The sequence below is a fragment of the Sorex fumeus genome, unplaced genomic scaffold, assembly GCF_029834395.1.
Source record: "Sorex fumeus unplaced genomic scaffold, SorFum_2.1 ptg000039l, whole genome shotgun sequence".
Lineage (NCBI taxonomy): Eukaryota > Metazoa > Chordata > Mammalia > Eulipotyphla > Soricidae > Sorex > Sorex fumeus.
In genome coordinates, this window is record NW_026606096.1 from 6,089,432 (window position 1) to 6,095,084 (window position 5,653).

The following is a 5,653-nucleotide window of genomic DNA, read 5'->3' on the forward strand; positions in this document are numbered from 1 at the left end:
GTGCCGGGGGGGTGGGGCAAAGTGCACCTATGGCCCTAAACATGCCAAGTCCATCAGGCATAGCGCACAGGAGCGGCAAGCTTTGGAGTCGGAGCCCAGATCTGAGTCTGGGATCCTGTCTAGCCTGGACCGTCGCCCCCTCCAAACTTCAGGATGCAGTTCAAGGACACGCAGGGCTCATAAACTCAGCACCACCTGAATTCGAGGAGGCCAGGAGAGGACAGAGACATAGCAGGTTCCTCAAGCCAAGTTACCTGCATTCATTTGCATCCCTTTACCTGGTCAGAGAAGGGCTGGCGATGAGCTCAGCCTGGTGACCGCCATCCTCCGTGATCACCGTGGGACATGTCACAGCCAAGGTCAGACGCGGGACCGGTGACCTTCACCCAGGCAGCCGAGCGTCCTGCCTGAACCACGGCGAGGGAGCACGAGAGGCTTTGTGTCTGGCTGCCAACTTCCTGCGAGTTATAAATTGGCACAGTCATTTCCTAGAGCTGCCGTAACAAATTATCACAAATTGGATGACTTGAAAAAACAGAAATTTATTCTGGAGGCCAGAAGTCTGAGCTCCGGGCATCAGCAGCGCCCTGGAGCTTCTCCTAAGGCTCCGCCGAGAACTTCCTTGCCTCACCCTGGATTCTGGGACTCCTGCCAACGTCGGGTATCCCTGGTGGAGTGTTCCACACGGTCCCCGCACCTGCCCTGCTGCCTTCCATGACACCTTCCCTCTGGCCTCCAGGCCCCTTCGAGTGAGCCTCCAGCCTGATCTGGTTCTCCTCCCAACCTGGTCACCTCCACAAAGGCCCTCCCTCCCCAAGGGTTTCCAGTGACAGGGAACAGGTGGGCAGGGAAAGGGAGTGTGGGGGACACCCAGTGTCATCAATAAGCTTTTGTTTTCATGTATACATTCCAAAAAGGCCTCCTTCTCCCCAAGTACAGACCTCTGCCAGATTCTACTCAGCTGGTCTAAGAGCAGATTCCCTCTAAGGGACTGGGAGATAGTTCAGCAAGTAGGGTGGTTGCTTTTCACGCGGCTGACCAGGTTGAATCCCCAGCATCCCATTTGGTCCTCTGAGCACTTCCAGGAGTGATTCCTGAATGCCAAATTCCTGAATGCAGGGCCTCTCCACTCCCCCAATACACCAGTCCCACCCCCCAAGCATCCTCTTCCATGATCCACCCCTCCCCCGTACTGCCCAAGGAGCTGGTGGGCATTGTCATGGGGTAGATCAAGTCTCCGAAATCTGGATTAGCAGGGCTGGGATGTGGCTTGGTAAAGTGTCTGCCTTGCTTGTACATGAGCTGGATGCAACCCCTAGCATCGCAAAGAGTGATGGTAAAAAAAATCTCTCCATTTCTTCTAGAAAAGCACCAGGATGAAGGACAAGGGGTTCCTGCAAAAGCAGGGTCTTGAGCCCAGGCTGTGGACAGGTGATGAGTATGAACAAGTGCCAGGAATAGGCAGGTTCTGAGGACACTTTGGGGGGATGAGAGAAAGACAAAGATTATTTGATAACAGGATGCCACAAACCAGCACTAGGGTCACTCTCCATACAAGGAACTGGGTCTTCATTAGTGCCTCCCCCAAGTATGAGCCAGGACCCCCAGCTATGACCTACAGGCAGCATTTCTCACCTGGGCACCACTGATGTTTCCAAGCAGAGAATCCTTGGTTGAGGGCAGGTGCTGCCTGTGCATTGAGGGCCTGCAACATCCCTGGCCTCTGCCCACTAGATGCCAACAGCTGTGGTACCAAAAATAGCTCCAGTGTTTGTTCAGCGTCCCCAGGAGACAAAAGTCAGCTCCAAATCACATCCTGAAAGGTTCAAGGTGACAGGAGAGATGGGGCAAGTGTCTCCCACAAAGCGCCGGGGTTTCACTGTGACGGTTCTCTCCCGACTCTCACCCCCATCCACCTGGCCTGGGCCTAGGTCACTGGCAGATTTTTGAGGCCGAACTAAGACCAGGCTGATCTTTGGGGTCTAACGGAAACGAGAAATGGTGTTTTTCCCTCCAAGTTCAATACTGGGAACCTGACCTCCGGGAACCCCAAGCTTGTGTTGAATTAAGGAGATCCCAACTCAGCGTGTTACTGGGGTCTAACGAAGCAGCCTCTGTTGAAGCAGCATGGAAATGCCTCCAAAACTCAAAAATAAAGCCACCATGCAATCCAGCAGCCCCGCTCCGGGGATTTGTCCAAAGGAAACAGAAACAGAATCTCTAAGTCGCCTGCCTTATGTTCCCTGGGCTTTCCTCACAGGCCGCCTTTCCTCACCGCAGAGCCTGTCAGTGGCTAGATGGCAAAGGAAGCTGTAGTGTAACGCACAGAGCCTGCACATGCACGCACACGTATGCACACAGGCATGCACACGTATTCACACTCACACTCACCCAGGTAAAAGAGGAAAAACTTGCTGTCTGCAGCATTTAGTGAGATAAAGCACAGGAAGAAGAATGTGGGGGGAGGCTAATGCGCCTAACTCAGAGAACGGAGATTAGAATGATGGTCAGCAGGGGCTGGGTGGGACTGGACAAAGGGTCTGAACTGCTTAGAACTCAGCACCAGTCTCCAGCTCTCGGATGGACAAGCATCTAATGCATCGTGTAGCCATCAGTTCCCAAGCTATTGGAAAGTGGTAAAGAGAGCAAATCTTCCATCCTTTCACCATAAAAAAGAAACTGTCATTAGGTAATATGGCTGGGCCTTGCTGGTGATCATTTATAATATAGAAATTTATCAAATCAACACATTGTACATCTCAAATGTGTATGTCAATTGTGTCTCAGTCAAGCTGGGTGGGTGATGCGAGTCTCAGGAGCTCACTCGTTGTACGGAAGTTGAGGCCTCACCCTGGGACTGGCCGGCAGCCTGAGTACAAGGCCTGTAGGGATCACATTGGTCCATGACAGGGAGGAAGGCTGAGGACAGGGATCAGGGATGAGCTGGCCCTACCCCAGGCTGGGTCCCCATCACAGAGCCTCGGTTGAGTCCCATGAGCTGGTGCTGGTGCCCCTGACCTCGAGGCTCTGCTCCCCAAGAGGAATCTCTTTGAAAGAGGGTCCAGTCTGACAGCAATAGTTGGAAATGATCACTCTGTTAAAAGTGTTGAAAGCGTGAATAGACATAGAGAGTATCATGCTAAGTGAAATGAGTCAGAAAGAGAGGGACAGACATAGAAGGAAGGACTGCACTCATTTGTGGAGTATAGAATAACATAACATGAGGCTGACATCCAAGGATAGTAGATATAAGGGCCAGGAGGATTGCCCCATAGCTGGAAGCCTGGCTCATGAGCAGAGGGGAGAAGGCAAATGGAATAGAGAAGGGATCACTAAGAAAATGATGGCTGGAGGAATCAGTCGAGATGGGAGGTGTGTGCCAAAAGTAGACAATGGACCAAACATGATGACCTCTCAGTGTCTTTATTACAAATCATAATGCCCAAAAGTAGAGAGTATGGGGAATATTGTCTGCCATGGAGGCGGGGGGCGGGGGTCGGGGAAGAGGGTATACGGGGGAGATTGATGGTGGGGAAAGTGCACTGATGGAGGGACGGGTGTTTGATCATTGTGTGATTATAACCCAAACATGAAAGCTTGTAACTTACGGTGATTCAATAAAATTTTTTTTTAAAAATTTAAATTATTGTCAATAGCTAGAATCTGGAAAAAACCTGAGTGCCTGAGAACAGAGGACTGGTTAAAGAAACTTTGGCACATTACACAATGGAATACTACGCAGCTGTTAGAAAAGATGAAGTCATAAAATTTACATACAAGTGGTTCTACATGGAAAGTATCATGCTAAGTGAAATGAGCCAGAAAGAGAGGGACAGACATAGAAAGACTGCACTCATCTGGGGAATATAAAGTAACAGAATGGGAGTCAAACACTCAAGAATAGCTGAGATAAGTACCAAGAGGTCTGCTCCAAGACTTGGAAGCTGGTAGCACGTGCTGGGGGAAAAGGCAGCTCAGATAGAGAAGGGAATACCAAGTAAAGGACGTTTGGAGGACTCGCTCGGGATGCAAGATGCGTGCTGAAAGTCCGTACATGATAGACCATACACGATGGCCACTCAATACCTCTATTGCAAACTACAAGACCCTGAAGGAAAGAGTGAGCAAAAGGGAATGCCCTGCCACAGAGGCGGGGGGGGGGGGGGGGGAGCGGGGGGGGGGGGCGGCTACTAGAATCATTGGCGGTAGAAAATGGGCACTGGTGGAGGGATGGGCACTCGATCATTGTATAACTGAAACTCAAGCACGAAAGTTAGTAAGTCTACAACTGTACCTCATGGTGTTTCACTAAAAAAATAAGTGTTGAAAGCAGGTAAAGGGATATACATGATAACCTTTCAGCATCTGTATTGTAAACCATAATGTCTAAAATGAGAGAGAAAGAGAAAAAGAGAAAGAGAAGAGAGGTGCCTGCCATAGCAGCAGGCAAAGGTGAGGGGTGGTTTGGGGGGGTGGGAGGGAAACTGGGGACACTAGTGCTAGGAAATTACACCGGTGGAGAAATAGGTGTTGGAACATTGTATGGCTGAAACCCAACCATGAACAGCTTTATAATGCTCTATCTCACAGTGATGCAATAAAATTTTAAAATATATATATTTAAAAAAAAAGAAGAGGAATCTCTTTGGTCCCCATGAGTTCTGACTAGTCTGAAGCTGGCCTCACCAGGACTTGGAGTGCAGGGTAGGGAGTGGGCATTTGAGAGTGGCAAGGGTTAGCCATGACCAAGCTCCCTCTGAGCTCTGAGACCCCCACAGCTAACCCGCCCCCCCTTAGCCAGCTGCGGGAGAAGTGTCTGAGGGACCTGGAGGGAGTTCAGAGCTCGGGGCAGAGAGGCAGCAGGAACTCCGCTGGGCGTCCGGAGCCCTCAGGGGCCAGAAAAGACCCATCACAGGTCCCCGTTGGGAGGAGCAGGGGCCCACAGCTGCTCTGCCTTGAGGCTCCCCAAGGCAGCCTGGCTTCCTGCCTGATGCACTGCCCTTCCCTCCTGAACCAGGGGAGCACAATAAAACCCTCCACAATCATTTCTTCACTAAATCAGGCTGACGTTTATGGCGTCCAAGGAGCACACCGGCCAGGAAGTCTGCAGATGACCACATGGCCTGGAGGCAGGAAGAGCCGGGCTCTGTCTGGCCCCATCAGCCCTGACCTTCCCCTCGGCTACTTCACCCAGTGCCCCTCTCAGTCCCCAGTTCTCCTCTCTAGCCTGGAGGCCATGGGAGCTGCCTAGCCCAAGGGCCCCGAGAGACAGTGAAGAGAAAACTCAGGTTCAGTGCCTCCCCGCCCACACACACAAGAACCCCTCCCACATCAGCTCACAAGCTCGCCAGGAGCAACCTCGGCTTTGATGATCCATCCAGACGCACCGGGGCCCACAGGGCAGTGTGCAGGCAGTGGGATGTCTGTGTCCACTCCAGAGACGCCACCCAACTCTAACTGACACATCGCCCTGCAGCCTCCAAGCCCCTCCTGCACCTCCAATGCAGAGTGCTCCCAAGAAGGGATCACCCCCACGTGCACCCATGGACCCACAAACATCTTTGGACCCGAAAGCATCTGTGGACCTCACAGGTGTCTGTGGACCCCCACAAGCATCCATAGACCCCACAGCATCAGTGTACATTCCACATGT